This window comes from Cryptomeria japonica, unplaced genomic scaffold (assembly GCF_030272615.1).
Source record: "Cryptomeria japonica unplaced genomic scaffold, Sugi_1.0 HiC_scaffold_40, whole genome shotgun sequence".
NCBI lineage: Eukaryota > Viridiplantae > Streptophyta > Pinopsida > Cupressales > Cupressaceae > Cryptomeria > Cryptomeria japonica.
The window spans coordinates 537,501-560,000 of NW_026728862.1; the positions used below are offsets into that span (position 1 = coordinate 537,501).

General features: G+C 60.8%; 2 non-coding genes across 2 annotated transcripts; both read right to left on the reverse strand.

Annotated features, from left to right (window-relative positions):
• Nucleotides 1–3,302: 3,302 nt before the first annotated feature.
• On the reverse strand, nt 3,303–3,421 carry LOC131862185 (5S ribosomal RNA). The gene has a single exon (XR_009361202.1). It is a non-coding gene; the product is annotated as a 5S ribosomal RNA (ribosomal RNA).
• A 7,804-nt stretch (nt 3,422–11,225) lies between these two features.
• Nucleotides 11,226–11,344, reverse strand: LOC131862273 (5S ribosomal RNA). The gene has a single exon (XR_009361289.1). It is a non-coding gene; the product is annotated as a 5S ribosomal RNA (ribosomal RNA).
• Between the last annotated feature and the right edge of the window lie 11,156 nt (nt 11,345–22,500).

Consider the following 22,500-nt stretch of genomic DNA (forward strand, 5'->3'; position numbering starts at 1 on the left):
GGGCTGCGCACCAGGGCGGGCTCAAGATGGCACCCGCGTTCCTTTTTTTTCACTATCTTTCAAAACGGAAATTTTAAAATCTCATTTTTTTTTGCCTTTTTCTGGAAATTAGTGAAGGCAGCGCATCAAAGGTGCGCACCTCGCTGCCCACCACGGTGCGCAACGCCGGTGGGCACCCGGGAGTGCTTCGAAGTGTGCTCCAAGGTGCTGCGTGCACGTTGTCGGAGCCCGGTTTGCCCCGGGTGCGCACCTCGCGTGCACCTTCGTCGGGGTGGGCACCTTGGCTGGGTTTGCCCCGGCTGCGCTCCGAAGCGGGGTTATTGGAGCGCCGCCTCTTTTTTTGTCGGAGCGTTTGGTGGGGTTTCTCGCATTGGCTCTTCCGAGGCCCGGTTGCCACCCTGGCGCGCACGAAGTCGGAAGTAGGGTTAATTGCCCGGGTGCGCACCTTTGCCAGGGTGGGCACCTTACCTGGGCTGCGCACCAGGGCGGGCTCAAGATGGCACGCGCGTTCCGTTTTTTTCACTATCTTTCAAAACGGAAATTTTAAAATCTCCTTTTTTTTTTGCCTTTTCTGGAAATTAGTGAAGGCAGCGCATCAAAGGTGCGCACCTCGCTGCCCACCTTGGTGTGCTCTGAGGTGCGCACCCGGGAGCGCTACGAAGTGTGCTCCAAGGTGCGGCGTGCACGTTGTCGGAGCCCGGTTTGCCCCGGGTGCGCACCTCGCCTGCACCTTGGCCGGGGTGGGCACCTTGGCTGGGTTTGCCCAGGGTGCGCTCCGAAGCGGGGTTACTGGAGCGCCCCCTCTTTTTTTGTCAGAGCGTTTGGTGGGGTTTCTCGCATTGGCTCTTCCCAGGCCCGGTTGTTGGGTGCGCTCCCACCCTGGCGCGCGCGAAGTTGGAAGTTGGGTTAATTGCCCGGGCGCGCACCTTCGCCAGGGTGGGCACCTTGGTGCGCACACCTTGGCTGGGCTGCGCACCAGGGCGGGCTCAAGATGGCACCAGCATTCCCTTTTTCTCACTATCTTTCAAAACGGAAATTTTAAAATCTCGTTTTTTTTTTGCCTTTTATGGAAATTAGTGAAGGCATCGCATCAAAGGTGCGCACCTCGCTGCCCACCTTGGTGTGCTCCGAGGTGCCCACCACGGTGCGCAACGCCGGTGCGAACCCGGGAGCGCCCCGATGTGTGCTCCAAGGTGCGGCGTGCACGAAGTCGGACCCCGGTTTGCCCCGGGTGCGCACCTCGCGTGCACCTTGGTGCGCACACCTTGGCTGGGTTGCGCGGCCTGGTGGGCACCATGGTGCGCACCAAGGAGCGCTCCGAAGTGTGCTCCAAGGTGCGGCGTGCACGAAGTCGGAGCCCGGTTTGCCCCGGGTACGCACCTCGCGTGCACCTTCGCCGGGGTGGGCACCTCGGCTGGGTTGCGCGCCCTGGTGCGCACCAAGGAGCGCTCCGAAGTGTGCTCCAAGGTGCGGCGTGCACGAAGTCGGAGCCCGGTTTGCCCCGGGTGCGCACCTTCGCCGCGGTGCGCACCATGGCGTGCACGAAGTCGGAGCCCGGTTTGCCCCGGGTGCGCACCTCGCATGCACCTTCGGCGGGGTTGCGCGCCCTGGTGGGCACCATGGTGCGCACCAAGGAGCGCTCCGAAGTGTGCTCCAAGGTGCGGCGTGCACGAAGTCGGAGCCCGGTTTGCCCCGGGTGCGCACCTCGCGTGCACCTTCGGCGGGGTTGCGCGCCCTGGTGGGCACCATGGTGCGCACCAAGGAGCGCTCCGAAGTGTGCTCCAAGGTGCGGCGTGCACGAAGTCGGAGCCCGGTTTGCCCCGGGTGCGCACCTCGCGTGCACCTTCGCCGCGGTGGGCACCATGGCGTGCACGAAGTCGGAGCCCGGTTTGCCCCGGGTGCGCACCTCGCGTGCACCTTCGCCGGGGTGGGCACCTCGGCTGGGTTGCGCGCCCTGGTGCGCACCAAGGAGCGCTCCGAAGTGTGCTCCAAGGTGCGGCGTGCACGAAGTCGGAGCCCGGTTTGCCCCGGGTGCGCACCTCGCGTGCACCTTCGCCAGGGTGGGCACCTCGGTGCGCACACCTTCTCAATGTTTTCTTGCCTTTTCTGGAAATTGGTGAAGGCAGCGCATCAAAGGTGCGCACCTCGGTGTGCTCCGAGGTGCGAACCCGAGAGCGCTCCGAGGTGCCCACGAAGTCGAAAGTCGGGTTAATTGCATTGTTTTCCCCGGGTGCGCTCCGAGGTGCGCAACATCGGCGCGCACCAAGGAGGGCTCCGAAGTGTGCTCCAAGGTGCGCACGATGGCGTGCACCTCTGGTGCGCACGATTCGGAGCTCGGTTTGACCGGGGTGCGCACACCTTGGCTGGGTTGCGCACCTTTTGTGCGCTCCAAGGTGCGCACGAAGTCGGAGCTCGGTTTGCCCCGGGTGCGCACCTTCGCCAGGGTGCGCACCTTGATGCGCACGCCTTGGCTGGGCTGCGCACCTTGGTGGGCGCCATGGTGCGCACCTTTCGTGCGCTCCAAGGTGCGCACGAAGTCGGAGCTCGGTTTGCCCCGGGTGCGCACCTTGGTGGGCGCCATGGTGCACTCCGAGGTGCCCAAGATTGGTGCGCACCAAGGAGCGCTCCGAAGTGCGCTCCAAGGTGCGCGCGAAGTCGAAAGTTGGGTTAATTGTCCGGTTTGCCTCGGGTGCGCACCTTGCGTGCACCTTCGCCAGGGTGGGCGCCTTGGTGCGCACACCTTGGCTGGGCTGCGCACACCTTGGCACCCGCGTTTCCTTCATTTTAAATTTTTTTTTTTTACAATCTCTCAAGTGGGAAATTCTATAATCTCAACTTTTTTTGCCTTTTCAGGAAACTTTTGAATGGAGCGCATCATTGGTGCGCTCCGAAGTGTGCTCCAAAGCTCTCTCCAGCTGCGTGCACCTGCCCCGGCCGCGCACCCGGCCCCGCCCAGCTTCGCTCACCTGTCCCGGGCGTCTGGTGCGGAACCTTAGAGTAAGAAACATCACCGTGCACCTTGGCCAACGTGCGCGACTCGACCGAGCGCGCACTGGCCGAGGTGCACACCGATTTCACCTGGGTGCGCGCGCAGCACCTCGGGCGCACCGGGGTGCGCGCACAACGCCCGGGTTGCACCGTGGCCTGTGTGCTCGGGGCGCCTCGGGTGCGCGCTCGGTGTCGCCCCCCGCGCGCGCGGTAGTGCGGGCAGCGCACCCCGGCCCGGCCCGGCCCCGACGAGAACGCAAACGGGCAAAAGGTTTATTCAAATAGCATTGCGATGCCCGGCGAAAAACTAAAAAAGGGTGCAACACCGGGACTTCCCGGGAGGTCACCCATCCCAGTACTACTCCGGCCCAAGCGCGCTTAACTGCGGAGTTCTGATGGGATCCGGTGCACTAACGCTGGTATGATCGCACCCGTTATGAGCTTGTCGCAGTGTGTACTTAGCAAACCGCGACCCACGTGCGAATCCACCCCGGCCACCCACCCCCGTCGAGGTGCACACCCTCCCTCGCGAAGTGCGCCCCGTTCGCCAAGTGTGAGCCCTGCCCGGGTGCGCGCACCTTGCTAGGGCGTCGGGTGTGCACCCGGCCCGGCCTACGTGCGTGCACCTGGAGGGGGCGTCGTGTGCGTGCAGTGTCCCGTCTGCAACGCGGTGCCCACACACCACCTCGGGCGCAACGACCTGCGCTCACATGTGGGCCGAGTGCACCTTGGTGCATGTTCGGGGCGCCTCGGGTGCACGCTCGATCTTGCCCCGGTGCACCAAGGCGCTCGGTTTGCCCCGGGTGCGCACTTGGTGCAAGGTGGGCACCCAAAATAGGGATCAAGCACCAAAACACAAGTTTCGGGATGCAAAATGGGACCCAAGGACCACAAATGCGTTCCAAGACCCATGATGGGTCCACGAGAACAAAAATGTGTTCCGAGACTTAATAAACAAATATTGGGTTTTAGGAGAAGAAACATGCTCTGATGCCCAAAACGAGAATCGACCCCGAAAAGGCCACAGGCCAAAAGTGGGATGCGAGACAAAAAAAAATGGGACCCGAGGACCAAAATTGGGTTCCCAGGTCGAAGACAGGGCAACCGGACAAGAAACGACCTCTAAGGCTCGAAATGAGTCCCGACGACTAAAACTTGACAAGAAGCACCCATCAGGCACCCAACTCGACACCCATGGGATGCCGACCCACCCGGGCTTCCACCTAGCACACCTTGGCACCCACCCACCCTCGCACCCAACCTCGCACCCAACTTAGCACCTTTGAACCCACATTGGCACTCACCCTGACCCTGGCACCTTGGAACCCACATTGGCACTCACCTTGACCCTGGCACCCACCTTTGCACTCACCTTGGGACCCACCCTGGCTCCCACCTCGGCACCCACCCAGACACCCACCTTGGTTCCTTGGCACCCACCTTGGATCCTTGGCACCCACCCCGACACCCACCTTGGCACGCAACTTGGCTACTTGCCACCCACCTTGGCTCCTTGACGCCCACCCCGACAACCACCCCGTGACCTACCCTGGCTAGGGTTGGTGCACACCCACCCTGGTGCCCACCTTGGCACCCACCCTATGACCCACCTTGGCACGCACCTTAGTACCCACCCCGTTACCCACCCTAGGACCCACCCCGTGACCCACCTTGGCCAGGGTGGGTGCCTTGGTGCGCACAACTTGCCTGGGCTGCACACCAGGGCGGGCTCAAGATGGCACCCGCGTTCCGTTTTTTTCACTATCTTTCAAAACGGAAATTTTAAAATCTCATTTTTTTCTTTTTTTTGCCTTTTCTGGAAATTAGTGAAGGCAGCGCATCAAAGGTGCGCAATGCTGGTGCGAACCCGGGAGCGCTCCGATGTGTGCTCCAAGGTGCGGCGTGCACGAAGTCCGAGCCCGGTTTGCCCCGGGTGCGCACCTCGCGTGCACCTTCGCCGGGGTGAGCACCTTGGCTGGGTTGCGCGCCCTGGTGCGTACCAAGGAGCGCTCTGAAGTGTGCTCCAAGGTGCGGCGTGCACGAAGTCGGAGCCCGGTTTGCCCCGGGTGTGCACCTCGGGTGCGCACCTCGCGTGCACCTTCGCTGCGGTGGGCACCTTGGCTGGGTTGCGCGCCTTGGTGGGCACCATGCAGTGCACGAAGTCGGAGCCCGGTTTGCCCCGGGCGCGCACCTCCGCCAGGGTGGGCACCTTGGTGCGCACAACTTGCCTGGGCTGCGCACCAGGAAGGGCTCAAGATGGCACCCGCGTTCCGTTTTTTTCACTATCTTTCAGAACGGAAATTTTAAAATATCGTTTTTTTTTGCCTTTTCTGGAAATTAGTGAAGGCAGCGCATCAAAGGTGCGCAACGCTGGTGCGAACCTGGGAGCGCTCCGATGTGTGCTCCAAGGTGCGGCGTGCACAAAGTCGGAGCCCGGTTTGCCCCGGGTGCGCCCTGGTGGGCACCATGGTGCGCACCAAGGAGCGCTCCGAAGTGTGCTCCAAGGTGCGGCCTGCACGAAGTCGGAGCCCGGTTTGCCCCGGGTGTGCACCTCGGGTGGGCACCTTGGTGCGCATGCCTTGCCTGGGCTGCGCACCAGGGCGGGCTCAAGATGGCACCCGCGTTCCTTTTTTTTCACTATCTTTCAAAACGGAAATTTTAAAATCTCATTTTTTTTTGCCTTTTTCTGGAAATTAGTGAAGGCAGCGCATCAAAGGTGCGCACCTCGCTGCCCACCACGGTGCGCAACGCCGGTGGGCACCCGGGAGTGCTTCGAAGTGTGCTCCAAGGTGTTGCGTGCACGTTGTCGGAGCCCGGTTTGCCCCGGGTGCGCACCTCGCGTGCACCTTCGTCGGGGTGGGCACCTTGGCTTGGTTTGCCCCGGCTGCGCTCCGAAGCGGGGTTATTGGAGCGCCGCCTCTTTTTTTGTCGGAGCGTTTGGTGGGGTTTCTCGCATTGGCTCTTCCGAGGCCCGGTTGCCACCCTGGCGCGCACGAAGTCGGAAGTAGGGTTAATTGCCCGGGTGCGCACCTTTGCCAGGGTGGCACCTTACCTGGGCTGCGCACCAGGGCGGGCTCAAGATGGCACGCGCGTTCCGTTTTTTTCACTATCTTTCAAAACGGAAATTTTAAAATCTCCTTTTTTTTTTGCCTTTTCTGGAAATTAGTGAAGGCAGCGCATCAAAGGTGCGCACCTCGCTGCCCACCTTGGTGTGCTCTGAGGTGCGCACCCGGGAGCGCTACGAAGTGTGCTCCAAGGTGCGGCGTGCACGTTGTCGGAGCCCGGTTTGCCCCGGGTGCGCACCTCGCCTGCACCTTGGCCGGGGTGGGCACCTTGGCTGGGTTTGCCCAGGGTGCGCTCCGAAGCGGGGTTACTGGAGCGCCCCCTCTTTTTTTGTCAGAGAGTTTGGTGGGGTTTCTCGCATTGGCTCTTCCCAGGCCCGGTTGTTGGGTGCGCTCCCACCCTGGCGCGCGCGAAGTTGGAAGTTGGGTTAATTGCCCGGGCGCGCACCTTCGCCAGGGTGGGCACCTTGGTGCGCAAACCTTGGCTGGGCTGCGCACCAGGGCGGGCTCAAGATGGCACCAGCATTCCCTTTTTCTCACTATCTTTCAAAACGGAAATTTTAAAATCTCGTTTTTTTTTTGCCTTTTATGGAAATTAGTGAAGGCATCGCATCAAAGGTGCGCACCTCGCTGCCCACCTTGGTGTGCTCCGAGGTGCCCACCACGGTGCGCAACGCCGGTGCGAACCCGGGAGCGCCCCGATGTGTGCTCCAAGGTGCGGCGTGCACGAAGTCGGACCCCGGTTTGCCCCGGGTGCGCACCTCGCGTGCACCTTGGTGCGCACACCTTGGCTGGGTTGCGCGGCCTGGTGGGCACCATGGTGCGCACCAAGGAGCGCTCCGAAGTGTGCTCCAAGGTGCGGCGTGCACGAAGTCGGAGCCCGGTTTGCCCCGGGTGCGCACCTTCGCCGCGGTGGGCACCATGGCGTGCACGAAGTCGGAGCCCGGTTTGCCCCGGGTGCGCACCTCGCGTGCACCTTCGCCGGGGTGGGCACCTCGGCTGGGTTGCGCGCCCTGGTGCGCACCAAGGAGCGCTCTGAAGTGTGCTCCAAGGTGCGGCGTGCACGAAGTCGGAGCCCGGTTTGCCCCGGGTGTGCACCTCGCGTGCACCTTCGCTGCGGTGGGCACCTTGGCTGGGTTGCGCGCCTTGGTGGGCACCATGCAGTGCACGAAGTCGGAGCCCGGTTTGCCCCGGGCGCGCACCTCCGCCAGGGTGGGCACCTTGGTGCGCACAACTTGCCTGGGCTGCGCACCAGGAAGGGCTCAAGATGGCACCCGCGTTCCGTTTTTTTCACTATCTTTCAGAACGGAAATTTTAAAATATCGTTTTTTTTTGCCTTTTCTGGAAATTAGTGAAGGCAGCGCATCAAAGGTGCGCAACGCTGGTGCGAACCTGGGAGCGCTCCGATGTGTGCTCCAAGGTGCGGCGTGCACGAAGTCGGACCCCGGTTTGCCCCGGGTGCGCACCTCGCGTGCACCTTGGTGCGCACACCTTGGCTGGGTTGCGCGCCCTGGTGGGCACCATGGTGCGCACCAAGGAGCGCTCCGAAGTGTGCTCCAAGGTGCGGCGTGCACGAAGTCGGAGCCCGGTTTGCCCCGGGTGCGCACCTCGCGTGCACCTTCGCCGCGGTGGGCACCATGGCGTGCACGAAGTCGGAGCCCGGTTTGCCCCGGGTGCGCACCTCGCGTGCACCTTCGCCGGGGTGGGCACCTTGGTGTGCAGACCTTGGCTGGGTTGCGCGCCCTGGTGGGCACCATGGTGCGCACCAAGGAGCGCTCCGAAGTGTGCTCCAAGGTGCGGCCTGCACGAAGTCGGAGCCCGGTTTGCCCCGGGTGTGCACCTCGGGTGGGCACCTTGGTGCGCATGCCTTGCCTGGGCTGCGCACCAGGGCGGGCTCAAGATGGCACCCGCGTTCCTTTTTTTTCACTATCTTTCAAAACGGAAATTTTAAAATCTCATTTTTTTTTGCCTTTTTCTGGAAATTAGTGAAGGCAGCGCATCAAAGGTGCGCACCTCGCTGCCCACCACGGTGCGCAACGCCGGTGGGCACCCGGGAGTGCTTCGAAGTGTGCTCCAAGGTGCTGCGTGCACGTTGTCGGAGCCCGGTTTGCCCCGGGTGCGCACCTCGCGTGCACCTTCGTCGGGGTGGGCACCTTGGCTGGGTTTGCCCCGGCTGCGCTCCGAAGCGGGGTTATTGGAGCGCCGCCTCTTTTTTTGTCGGAGCGTTTGGTGGGGTTTCTCGCATTGGCTCTTCCGAGGCCCGGTTGCCACCCTGGCGCGCACGAAGTCGGAAGTAGGGTTAATTGCCCGGGTGCGCACCTTTGCCAGGGTGGGCACCTTACCTGGGCTGCGCACCAGGGCGGGCTCAAGATGGCACGCGCGTTCCGTTTTTTTCACTATCTTTCAAAACGGAAATTTTAAAATCTCCTTTTTTTTTTGCCTTTTCTGGAAATTAGTGAAGGCAGCGCATCAAAGGTGCGCACCTCGCTGCCCACCTTGGTGTGCTCTGAGGTGCGCACCCGGGAGCGCTACGAAGTGTGCTCCAAGGTGCGGCGTGCACGTTGTCGGAGCCCGGTTTGCCCCGGGTGCGCACCTCGCCTGCACCTTGGCCGGGGTGGGCACCTTGGCTGGGTTTGCCCAGGGTGCGCTCCGAAGCGGGGTTACTGGAGCGCCCCCTCTTTTTTTGTCAGAGCGTTTGGTGGGGTTTCTCGCATTGGCTCTTCCCAGGCCCGGTTGTTGGGTGCGCTCCCACCCTGGCGCGCGCGAAGTTGGAAGTTGGGTTAATTGCCCGGGCGCGCACCTTCGCCAGGGTGGGCACCTTGGTGCGCACACCTTGGCTGGGCTGCGCACCAGGGCGGGCTCAAGATGGCACCAGCATTCCCTTTTTCTCACTATCTTTCAAAACGGAAATTTTAAAATCTCGTTTTTTTTTTGCCTTTTATGGAAATTAGTGAAGGCATCGCATCAAAGGTGCGCACCTCGCTGCCCACCTTGGTGTGCTCCGAGGTGCCCACCACGGTGCGCAACGCCGGTGCGAACCCGGGAGCGCCCCGATGTGTGCTCCAAGGTGCGGCGTGCACGAAGTCGGACCCCGGTTTGCCCCGGGTGCGCACCTCGCGTGCACCTTGGTGCGCACACCTTGGCTGGGTTGCGCGGCCTGGTGGGCACCATGGTGCGCACCAAGGAGCGCTCCGAAGTGTGCTCCAAGGTGCGGCGTGCACGAAGTCGGAGCCCGGTTTGCCCCGGGTACGCACCTCGCGTGCACCTTCGCCGGGGTGGGCACCTCGGCTGGGTTGCGCGCCCTGGTGCGCACCAAGGAGCGCTCCGAAGTGTGCTCCAAGGTGCGGCGTGCACGAAGTCGGAGCCCGGTTTGCCCCGGGTGCGCACCTTCGCCGCGGTGCGCACCATGGCGTGCACGAAGTCGGAGCCCGGTTTGCCCCGGGTGCGCACCTCGCGTGCACCTTCGGCGGGGTTGCGCGCCCTGGTGGGCACCATGGTGCGCACCAAGGAGCGCTCCGAAGTGTGCTCCAAGGTGCGGCGTGCACGAAGTCGGAGCCCGGTTTGCCCCGGGTGCGCACCTCGCGTGCACCTTCGGCGGGGTTGCGCGCCCTGGTGGGCACCATGGTGCGCACCAAGGAGCGCTCCGAAGTGTGCTCCAAGGTGCGGCGTGCACGAAGTCGGAGCCCGGTTTGCCCCGGGTGCGCACCTCGCGTGCACCTTCGCCGCGGTGGGCACCATGGCGTGCACGAAGTCGGAGCCCGGTTTGCCCCGGGTGCGCACCTCGCGTGCACCTTCGCCGGGGTGGGCACCTCGGCTGGGTTGCGCGCCCTGGTGCGCACCAAGGAGCGCTCCGAAGTGTGCTCCAAGGTGCGGCGTGCACGAAGTCGGAGCCCGGTTTGCCCCGGGTGCGCACCTCGCGTGCACCTTCGCCAGGGTGGGCACCTCGGTGCGCACACCTTCTCAATGTTTTCTTGCCTTTTCTGGAAATTGGTGAAGGCAGCGCATCAAAGGTGCGCACCTCGGTGTGCTCCGAGGTGCGAACCCGAGAGCGCTCCGAGGTGCCCACGAAGTCGAAAGTCGGGTTAATTGCATTGTTTTCCCCGGGTGCGCTCCGAGGTGCGCAACATCGGCGCGCACCAAGGAGGGCTCCGAAGTGTGCTCCAAGGTGCGCACGATGGCGTGCACCTCTGGTGCGCACGATTCGGAGCTCGGTTTGACCGGGGTGCGCACACCTTGGCTGGGTTGCGCACCTTTTGTGCGCTCCAAGGTGCGCACGAAGTCGGAGCTCGGTTTGCCCCGGGTGCGCACCTTCGCCAGGGTGCGCACCTTGATGCGCACGCCTTGGCTGGGCTGCGCACCTTGGTGGGCGCCATGGTGCGCACCTTTCGTGCGCTCCAAGGTGCGCACGAAGTCGGAGCTCGGTTTGCCCCGGGTGCGCACCTTGGTGGGCGCCATGGTGCACTCCGAGGTGCCCAAGATTGGTGCGCACCAAGGAGCGCTCCGAAGTGCGCTCCAAGGTGCGCGCGAAGTCGAAAGTTGGGTTAATTGTCCGGTTTGCCTCGGGTGCGCACCTTGCGTGCACCTTCGCCAGGGTGGGCGCCTTGGTGCGCACACCTTGGCTGGGCTGCGCACACCTTGGCACCCGCGTTTCCTTCATTTTAAATTTTTTTTTTTTACAATCTCTCAAGTGGGAAATTCTATAATCTCAACTTTTTTTGCCTTTTCAGGAAACTTTTGAATGGAGCGCATCATTGGTGCGCTCCGAAGTGTGCTCCAAAGCTCTCTCCAGCTGCGTGCACCTGCCCCGGCCGCGCACCCGGCCCCGCCCAGCTTCGCTCACCTGTCCCGGGCGTCTGGTGCGGAACCTTAGAGTAAGAAACATCACCGTGCACCTTGGCCAACGTGCGCGACTCGACCGAGCGCGCACTGGCCGAGGTGCACACCGATTTCACCTGGGTGCGCGCGCAGCACCTCGGGCGCACCGGGGTGCGCGCACAACGCCCGGGTTGCACCGTGGCCTGTGTGCTCGGGGTGCCTCGGGTGCGCGCTCGGTGTCGCCCCCGCGCGCGCGGTAGTGCGGGCAGCGCACCCCGGCCCGGCCCGGCCCCGACGAGAACGCAAACGGGCAAAAGGTTTATTCAAATAGCATTGCGACGCCCGGCGAAAAACTAAAAAAGGGTGCAACACCGGGACTTCCCGGGAGGTCACCCATCCCAGTACTACTCCGGCCCAAGCGCGCTTAACTGCGGAGTTCTGATGGGATCCGGTGCACTAATGCTGGTATGATCGCACCCGTTATGAGCTTGTCGCAGTGTGTACTTAGCAAACCGCGACCCACGTGCGAATCCACCCCGGCCACCCACCCCCGTCGAGGTGCACACCCTCCCTCGCGAAGTGCGCCCCGTTCGCCAAGTGTGAGCCCTGCCCGGGTGCGCGCACCTTGCTAGGGCGTCGGGTGTGCACCCGGCCCGGCCTACGTGCGTGCACCTGGAGGGGGCGTCGTGTGCGTGCAGTGTCCCGTCTGCAACGCGGTGCCCACACACCACCTCGGGCGCAACGACCTGCACTCACATGTGGGCCGAGTGCACCTTGGTGCATGTTCGGGGCGCCTCGGGTGCACGCTCGATCTTGCCCCGGTGCACCAAGGCGCTCGGTTTGCCCCGGGTGCGCACTTGGTGCAAGGTGGGCACCCAAAATAGGGATCAAGCACCAAAACACAAGTTTCGGGATGCAAAATGGGACCCAAGGACCACAAATGCGTTCCAAGACCCATGATGGGTCCACGAGAACAAAAATGTGTTCCGAGACTTAATAAACAAATATTGGGTTTTAGGAGAAGAAACATGCTCTGATGCCCAAAACGAGAATCGACCCCGAAAAGGCCACAGGCCAAAAGTGGGATGCGAGACAAAAAAAAATGGGACCCGAGGACCAAAATTGGGTTCCCAGGTCGAAGACAGGGCAACCGGACAAGAAACGACCTCTAAGGCTCGAAATGAGTCCCGACGACTAAAACTTGACAAGAAGCACCCATCAGGCACCCAACTCGACACCCATGGGATGCCGACCCACCCGGGCTTCCACCTAGCACACCTTGGCACCCACCCACCCTCGCACCCAACCTCGCACCCAACTTAGCACCTTTGAACCCACATTGGCACTCACCCTGACCCTGGCACCTTGGAACCCACATTGGCACTCACCTTGACCCTGGCACCCACCTTTGCACTCACCTTGGGACCCACCCTGGCTCCCACCTCGGCACCCACCCAGACACCCACCTTGGTTCCTTGGCACCCACCTTGGATCCTTGGCACCCACCCCGACACCCACCTTGGCACGCAACTTGGCTACTTGCCACCCACCTTGGCTCCTTGACGCCCACCCCGACAACCACCCCGTGACCTACCCTGGCTAGGGTTGGTGCACACCCACCCTGGTGCCCACCTTGGCACCCACCCTATGACCCACCTTGGCACGCACCTTAGTACCCACCCCGTTACCCACCCTAGGACCCACCCCGTGACCCACCTTGGCCAGGGTGGGTGCACCCACCCTGGTGCCCACCTTGGCACCCACCCATCCTAGCACCCAGCCTGTGACCGGGCTTGGAACCCAACCTTGCACCCGCACCCGTCTTGGCCAGTGTGGGTGCGCACCCATCCTGGCACCCACGTTGTGACACACCCTTTAACCCACGCACCCTAGCACCCACGTTGGCACCCACCTTGGAACCCAACCTAGCAACTTGGCACCCACCCCGTGACCCACCTTGGCATCCACCATAGCAGTCGCCGACTTGGCACCCACCTCGGCACCCACCTTGACACTTGTGGACCCACCTTGCCACTCACCCTAGCATCGACCCATCCTAGCACCCACCCTGGCACCTTTGCACCCTAGCACTCACCCATCCTAGCACCTAACCTGTGACCCACCTTGACACTCACCCTCGCACCCACCTTGGAACCCAACCTAGCACCCACCCACCCTGACACCAACCCTAGCACCTACCCACCCTTGCACCCACCCTGTGACCCATCTTGGCACCCACCCATCCTACCACTCAACCTATCACCCACCTTCTCACCCACCTTGGCATCCACCTTAGCACCCACCCACACTGGCACCTTGGCACCCACCTCGGGCAAGGTGGGTGCACACCCACCCTGGCACCCAATTTAGAACCCACCGAGCATGTTACCCACCTTGGCACCCACATTGCAGCCCACCCTAGTACCCACCCTATGACCCACATTGGCATCCACACCCTAGCACCCAGGCACCTCGACACCCGCCTTGACACCCACCCTAGCACTGAACCTGTGACCCACCTTGGAACTCACCCTAGAACCCACCCACCCTGTGAACCACCTTGGCATCCACCTTAGCACCCACCCACCTTGGCACCCACTCTAGCACTCACCCATCCTAACACCCAACTTGTTACCCACCTTGGCACCCGCCCTCGCGTCCACCTTGAAACCCACCCTAGCACCCACCCACGCAGGAGCCCACCTTGGCACCCAACCTAACACCCACGCATCCTGGCACCCAACTTGTGACCCACCTTGGAACCCACCCTAGTACCCACCTTTGAACCCACTATATCACCAACCCACCTTGGCACCCACCCTATGACCCTCTTTGGAATCCACCCTAGCACGCACCCACCCTGGCACCCACCATGGAGCGCACCCTAGCACCCACCCACCTCGGCACGCACCTCAACACCCACCTTGGTGTGCGCACTGCGCCAACCTCTCAAAGACCCTATGTGGTGCGCTCCAAAGTGTACACCTTTGGTGCGCTCCAAGGTGCGCACCTTTGGTGCACACCGAGGTGCACACCAAAGTGTGCACCGAGGTGAGCACCAAAGTGCACTCCAGGGTGCACACCAAGGCGTGCACCTTTGGTGCGGTCAATGCAAACGAATTCGGAAGTTGGGGTCGATGTCCTAATCGCTGCTGCAGACTACACGTATGAGAATCGGACAAATAGCTTTATATAGGGGAGGTGTTGCGTTTGATGGGTCGACTCCCCTGGTTGTGTGCACTGCACCAACTTCAAAGACCCTGTCTTGTTTAAGAAGTCAAAAGTTGGGGTGGATGTCCTAATCATTGCTGCAGTCTACGCATGTATGAGAATCAGACAAATAGCTTATATAGGGGAGGTGTTGCATTCGGTGGGTTGACTCCCCTGGTTGTGCGCACTGCGCCAACCTCAAAGACCCCGCATAGCAGAAGAAGTCGGAAGTCGGATTTTGGTGAGCACCAAGGCGTGCACCTTTGGTGCGGTCAACGCAGACGAATTCAGAAGTTGGGGTGGATGTCCTAATCGTTGTTGCAGGCTACACATGTATGAGAATCAGACAAATAGCTTATATAGGGGAGGTGTTGGGTTTGATGGGTCAACTCCCTTGGTTGTGCGCATTACGCCAACCTCAAAGACCTTGTTTTCGTTAAGAAGTCAAAAGTTGGGGTCAATGTCCTAATGGCTCCTGCAGGCTACACATGTATGAGAATCGGACAAATAGCTTATATAGGGGAGGTGTTGGGTTTGATGGGTCGACTCCCCTGGTTGTGCGCATTACGTCAACCTCAAAGACCTTGTTTTCGTTAAGAAGTCAAAAGTTGGGGTCGATGTCCTAATTGCTCCTGTAGACTACACATGTATGAGAATCAGACAAATAGCTTATATAGGGGAGGTGTTGGGTTTGATGGGTTGACTCCCCTAGTTGTTCGCATTACACCAACCTCAAAGACCTTGTTTTCGTTTAGAAGCCGAAAGTTGGGGTCGATGTCCTAATTGCTCCTGCAGGCTACGCATGTATGAGAATCAGACAAATAGCTTATATAGGGGAGGTGTTGGGTTTGATGGGTCGACTCCCCTGGTTGTGCGCATTGCGCCAACCTCAAAGACCCTGCATTGCGGATGAAGTCGAAAGTCAGAGTTTGGTGTGCTACAAGGTGTGGTCGAAGGTGCTCACCTAGGTGTGCACCTTTGGAGCACAGGAAAAGTGCCCTCCAAAAGTGCGCACCTTTGGAGTGCACAAAAGTGCCCTCCAAAAGTGCGCACCTTTGGAGCGCAGAAAAGTGCCCTCCAAAAAGTGCCCTCCAAAAGTGCGCACCTTTGGAGCGCAGAAAAGTGCCCTCCAAAAAGTGCCCTCCAAAAGTGCGCACCTTTGGAGCGCAGAAAAGTGCCCTCCAAAAAGTGCCCTCCAAAAGTGCGCACCTTTGGAGCGCAGAAAAGTGCCCTCCAAAAAGTGCCCTCCAAAAGTGCGCACCTTTGGAGCGCAGAAAAGTGCCCTCCAAAAAGTGCCCTCCAAAAGTGCGCACCTTTGGAGCGCAGAAAAGTGCCCTCCAAAAAGTGCCCTCCAAAAGTGCGCACCTTTGGAGCGCAGAAAAGTGCCCTCCAAAAAGTGCCCTCCAAAAGTGCGCACCTTTGGAGCGCAGAAAAGTGCCCTCCAAAAAGTGCCCTCCAAAAGTGCGCACCTTTGGAGCGCAGAAAAGTGCCCTCCAAAAAGTGCCCTCCAAAAGTGCGCACCTTTGGAGCGCAGAAAAGTGCCCTCCAAAAAGTGCCCTCCAAAAGTGCGCACCTTTGGAGCGCAGAAAAGTGCCCTCCAAAAGTGCGCACCTTTGGAGCGCACAAAAGTGCCCTCCAAAAGTGCGCACTTTTGGTGCGCACCAAGGCGCTGGTTCGGTCGTTGCAGGCGAGTTCGGAAGTTGGGGTCGATGTCCTGAGCGGAGGTGCAAACTACACAGGTGTCGGAATCGGACAAATAGCTTATATAGGGGAGGTGTATGCTTCGATGGGTCGACTCCCCAGGTTGAGCGCACCGCGCCAACCTCAAAGACCCTACGGTATGGATGAAGTCGGAAGTTGGGTCCGATGACCGATTCGATTAGTAGGTATGCTCATGAGGTCGGAATTTGGGTCCGATGACCTGCCATGTGCAGGAAGGCGAATGTTGACACTGTGCGTTGCAAGGTGCACACCAAGGCGCTGGTGCGGTCTTTTTAGTCGAGTTCGGAAGTTGGGGTCGATGTCCTGATCGGAGGTGCAAGCTACACAGGTGTGGGAATCGGACAAATAGCTTATATAGGGGAGGTGTATGCTTCGTTGGGTCGACTCCCCGGGTTGAGCGCACCGCGCCAACCTCAAAGACCCTACGGTATGGATGAAGTCGGAAGTTGGGTCCGATGACCGATTCGATATGTAGGCATACTCGCGAGGTCGGAATTTGGGTCCGATGACCTGCCACGTGCAGGAAGGCGAATGTTGGCACTGTGCGTTGCAAGGTGCGCACCAAGGCGCTGGTTCGGTCGTTGGAGGCGAGTTCGGAAGTTGGGGTCGATGTCTTGATCGGAGGTGCAAACTACACAGGTGTGGGAATCGGACAAATAGCTTATATAGGGGAGGTGTATGCTTCGTTGGGTCGACTCCCCGGGTTGAGCGCACCGCGCCAACCTCAAAGACCCTACGGTATGGATGAAGTCGGAAGTTGGGTCCGATGACCGATTCGATATGTAGGCATACTCGCGAGGTCGGAATTTGGGTCCGATGACCTGCCATGTGCAGGAAGGCGAATGTTGGGACTGTGCGTCGCAAGGTGCGCACCAAGGCGCTGGTGCCGTCGTTGCAGTCGAGTTCGGAAGTTGGGGTCGATGTCCTGGTCAGAGGTGCAAACTACACAGGTGTGGGAATCGGACAAATAGCTTATATAGGGGAGGTGTATGCTTCGATGGGTCGACTCCCTGGGTTGAGCGCACCGCGCCAACCTCAAAGACCCTACAGTATGGATGAAGTCGGAAGTTGGGTCCGATGACCGATTCGATACGTAGGCATATTGGCGAGGTCTGAATTTGTGTCCGATGACCTGCCATGCGCAGGAAGGCGGAATTTGGGTCCGATGACCGAGTTGATGGCGTGCCATGCGCAGAAAGGCGGAATTTGGGTCCGATGACCGAGTTGATGTTGATGGCCCGCCATGCACAGGAAGGCGGAATTTGGGTCCGATGACCGATTTGAAGGCGTGCCATACGCAAAAAGGCGGAGTTTGGGTCCGATGACCGAGTTGATATTGATGGCCCGCCATGCGCAGGAAGGCGGAATTTGGGTCCGATGACCTGACATACGCATGGAGTCCGACTCGGGGGCCGATGTTCGATTCGATGACTTGCATTGTGGGTAAAGTCGGAAGTTGTGGTCTTTGACCCGATTCGATGACCAGACTTCGGCTGCTTGAGAATCGGACAAATAACTTATATAGGGGAGGTAGTGTTCTCGAGCATCCTCCCCCCGTGCCCGTTTATGTCGATTGATGCTGGTGCTCGACTGGTTGGAGCGCTCGGATGCAAAAATCTTGCACCAGGATTTATCGATTGTGATGGACACGGCAAGTCTCCTGATTGCTATGCAGGAGCTCATCGTGAATCTCTATGCGGCCTTGGTATGGACTCGACCTGCGGAATGGTTCGGCAATGGTAGTCGCTCCAACACGTCCTTGCAATGGCCACAGAGGTGATTCGACTAGAGCTCCAGTCTAGCTTTTGGGTTGCTTGGCGGACTGGTATAGCCGCGATCGAGTTCCGGCCATGAACGTTTTAGATAGCTCTTGGGCTTTCTGGGACGGAAGTCGGAAGTTTGGGCTGTTGTCCGATTTGATGACCATTCTTCGGATGTGTGAGAATCGGACAAATAACTTATATAGGGGACTGTGTTGTCTCACGCAGCCCCCTCCGTGCCCCTCTATCTCGACCGATGTTGGTGCTTGAAAGGGTTGGGATCGCTCGGATTTATAAACGTGCACCACCATTTGTCGAGTGTGAGGGACGCGGCAGGTCTCCTAAATGCTATGCGGGCGCTCTCTGAGAATCTCTATCCGGCCTCGACACAGACTAGTCTTGCTGAATGGTTTGGCACTGGTAGTCGATCCAACACGTCGTTGTTGTGGCCGCCTAGGCGATTCGATTCGAGCCCCCGTCTAGCTTTTGGGTTGCTTGGCGGATTTTGCCCTATCCGCAAGTGAGCTCGGTCCCTAAACGTTCGAGAAACCCGATTGCTATGCGCCGACTCTCTTTCTTGCGAGCCTCCATCTAGCTTTTGGGTCTCTACGGAACGGAAGTCGGAATCTGGGACCGTTGTTTGATTCGACGAGGCAGACTACGGTTGTGCGAGAATCGGACAAATAACTTATATAGGGGAGGTGTTGACTGGAGCATTCTCCCCCGTGCCCCTCTAACTCGACCAATGCTGGCGCTCGAACGGTGGTAGCGCTCGGATTTTCATTGAGCGCCAGCATTGGTCGATTTAGAGGGGCATGCGAGATTCCCGAATGCTATGCGAGGGCTCTAACGGAAATGTCTATTGGTTTCGGTATGGATGCAATTGCGAGTGGTTCGGCAAAGGTAGTCGTTCCGATGCGTCCATGTCGTGGCCAAATCGATAATTCGATTTGAGCCCTCGTATAGCATTTGGGTCTCTCGATGTGATTCCGCATTCCAGTCCCTTTGGGCACTGCTTGAGCCGCATCCCAGGGGGTTCCCTTCCCAATAATCTGCCTCGCAACCCGATTGCTATGCGGTGAGGCTCCTCGGCCGCCTCGGAACTATCTGTGTATCAGACGCATCGCGGGATAAGGGGTTGGCAACGGTAGTCGCCCCAAGCGCGTCCGATGCTTGGACCATTCCGAGGCGGCCCTGAAGCCTCTTCCGTCTAGCCGTTGGGTCCTTCTCGCCGCATCCCTCGCCTCGCACCCCGATTGCTATGCGGTGAGGCTCCTCGGCCGCCTCGGAACTATCTGTGTATCGGACGCGTCGCGGGATAAGGGGTTGTCACTGGTAGTCGCCCCAAGCGCGTCCGATGCTTGGACCATTCCGAGGCGGCCCTGAAGCCTCTTCCGTCTAGCCGTTGGGTCCTTCTCGCCGCATCCCTCGCCTCGCACCCCGATTGCTATGCGGTGAGGCTCCTCGGCCGCCTCGGAACTATCTGTGTATCGGACGCGTCGCGGGATAAGGGGTTGTCATTGGTAGTCGCCCCAAGCGCGTCCGATGCTTGGACCATTCCGAGGCGGCCCTGAAGCCTCTTCCGTCTAGCCGTTGGGTCCTTCTCGCCGCATCCCTCGCCTCGCACCCCGATTGCTATGCGGTGAGGCTCCTCGGCCGCCTCGGAACTATCTGTGTATCGGACGCGTCGCGGGATAAGGGGTTGTCACTGGTAGTCGCCCCAAGCGCGTCCGATGCTTGGACCATTCCGAGGCGGCCCTGAAGCCTCTTCCGTCTAGCCGTTGGGTCCTTCTCGCCGCATCCCTCGCCTCGCACCCCGATTGCTATGCGGTGAGGCTCCTCGGCCGCCTCGGAACTATCTGTGTATCGGACGCGTCGCGGGATAAGGGGTTGTCACTGGTAGTCGCCCCAAGCGCGTTCGATGCTTGGACCATTCCGAGGCGGCCCTGAAGCCTCTTCCGTCTAGCCGTTGGGTCCTTCTCGCCGCATCCCTCGCCTCGCACCCCGATTGCTATGCGGTGAGGCTCCTCGGCCGCCTTGGAACTATCTGTGTATCGGACGCGTCGCGGGATAAGGGGTTGTCACTGGTAGTCGCCCCAAGCGCGTCCGATGCTTGGACCATTCCGAGGCGGACCCGAAGCCTCTTCCGTCTAGCCGTTGGGTCCTTCTCGCCGCATCCTTCGCCTCGCACCCCGATTGCTATGCGGTGAGGCTCCTCGGCCGCCTCGGAACTATCTGTGTATCGGACGCGTCGCGGGATAAGGGGTTGTCACTGGTAGTCGCCCCAAGCGCGTCCGATGCTTGGACCATTCCGAGGCGGACCCGAAGCCTCTTCCGTCTAGCCGTTGGGTCCTTCTCGCCGCATCCCTCGCCTCGCACCCCGATTGCTATGCGGTGAGGCTCCTCGGCCGCCTTGGAACTATCTGTGTATCGGACGCGTCGCGGGATAAGGGGTTGTCACTGGTAGTCGCCCCAAGCGCGTCCGATGCTTGGACCATTCCGAGGCGGACCCGAAGCCTCTTCCGTCTAGCCGTTGGGTCCTTCTCGCCGCATCCCTCGCCTCGCACCCCGATTGCTATGCGGTGAGGCTCCTCGGCCGCCTTGGAACTATCTGTGTATCGGACGCGTCGCGGGATAAGGGGTTGTCACTGGTAGTCGCCCCAAGCGCGTCCGATGCTTGGACCATTCCGAGGCGGACCCGAAGCCTCTTCCGTCTAGCCGTTGGGTCCTTCTCGCCGCATCCCTCGCCTCGCACCCCGATTGCTATGCGGTGAGGCTCCTTGGCCGCCTTGGAACTATCTGTGTATCGGACGCGTCGCGGGATAAGGGGTTGTCACTGGTAGTCGCCCCAAGCGCGTCCGATGCTTGGACCATTCCGAGGCGGCCCCGAAGCCTCTTCCGTGTAGCCGTTGGGTCCTTCTCGCCGCATCCCTCGCCTCGCACCCCGATTGCTATGCGGTGAGGCTCCTCGGCCGCCTTGGAACTATCTGTGTATCGGACGCGTCGCGGGATAAGGGGTTGTCACTGGTAGTCGCCCCAAGCGCGTCCGATGCTTGGACCATTCCGAGGCGGCCCCGAAGCCTCTTCCGTGTAGCCGTTGGGTCCTTCTCGCCGCATCCCTCGCCTCGCACCCCGATTGCTATGCGGTGAGGCTCCTCGGCCGCCTTGGAACTATCTGTGTATCGGACGCGTCGCGGGATAAGGGGTTGTCACTGGTAGTCGCCCCAAGCGCGTCCGATGCTTGGACCATTCCGAGGCGGACCTGAAGCCTCTTCCCTCTAGCCGTTGGGGCTTTCTCGCCGCATCCCTCGCCTCGCACCCTGATTGCTATGCTGTGAGGCTCCTCGGCCGCCTTGGAACTATCTGTGTATCGGACGCATCGCGGGATAAGGGGTTGGCAGTGGTAGTCGCCCCAAGCGCATCCGATGCTTGGACCATTCCGAGGCGGCCCTGCAGCCTCTTCCGTCTAGCCGTTGGGGCCATCTCGCCGCATCCCCCACCTCGCACCACGATTGCTATGCGGTGAGGCTCCTTGGCCGCCTCGGAACTATCTGTGTATCGGACGCATCGCGGGATAAGGGGTTGTCACTGGTAGTCGCCCCAAGCGCGTCCGATGCTTGGACTATTCCGAGGCGGCCCTGCAGCCTCTTCCGTCTAGCCGTTGGGGCCATCTCGCTGCATCCCCCACCTCCTCGGCCGCCTCGGAACTATCTGTGTATCGGACGCATCGCGGGATAAGGGGTTGGCAGTGGTAGTCGCCCCAAGCGCGTCCGATGCTTGGACTATTCCGAGGCAGCCCTGCAGCCTCTTCCGTCTAGCCTTTGGGGCCATCTCGCCGCATCCCTCGCCTCGCACCCCGATTGCTATGCGGTGAGGCTCCTCGGCCGCCTGGGAACTATCTTCGTATCGGACGCATCGCGGGATAAGGGGTTGTCACTGGTAGTCGCCCCAAGCGCGTCCGATGCTTGGACTATTCCGAGGCGGCCCTGTGGCCTCTTCCGTCTAGCCGTTGGGGCCATCTCGCCGCATCCCCCACCTCGCACCCCGATTGCTATGCGGTGAGGCTCTTCGGCCGCCTTGGAACTATCTTCGTATCGGACGCATCGCGGGATAAGGGGTTGTCACTGGTAGTGGCCCCAAGCGCGTCCGATGCTTGGACTATTCCGAGGCGGCCCTGCAGCCTCTTCCGTCTAGCCGTTGGGGCCATCTCGCCGCATCCCCCACCTCGCACCCCGATTGCTATGCGGTGAGGCTCCTCGGCCGCCTTGGAACTATCTTCGTATCGGACGCATCGCGGGATAAGGGGTTGTCACTGGTAGTCGCCCCAAGCGCGTCCGATGCTTGGACTATTCCGACGCGGCCCTGTGGCCTCTTCCGTCTAGCCGTTGGGGCCATCTCGCCGCATCCCCCACCTCGCACCCCGATTGCTATGCGGTGAGGCTCCTCGGCCGCCTTGGAACCATCTTCGTATCGGACGCATCGCGGGATAGGGGGCTGTCACTGGTAGTCGCCCCAAGCGTGTCCGATGCTTGGACCATTCCTAGGCGGCCCTGAAGCCTCTTCCGTCTAGCCGTTGGGGCCTTCCCGCCCCATCCCTCGCCTCGCACCCCCGATTGCTATGCGGTGAGGCTCCTCGGCCGCCTTGGAACCATCTGTGTATCGGACGCATCGCGGGATAAGGGGTTGGCACTGGCAGTCGCCCCAAGCGCGTCCGATGCTTGGACCATTCCGAGGTGGCCCTGAAGCCTCTTCCGTCTAGCCGTTGGGGCCTTCCCGCCCCATCCCTCGCCTCGCACCCCGATTGATATGCGGTGAGGCTCCTCGGCCGCCTTGGAACTATCTGTGTATCGGACGCATCGCGGGATAAGGGGTTGGCACTGGTAGTCGTCCCAATCGCATCCGATGCTTGGACCATTCCGAGGCGGCCCTGCAGCCTCTTCCGT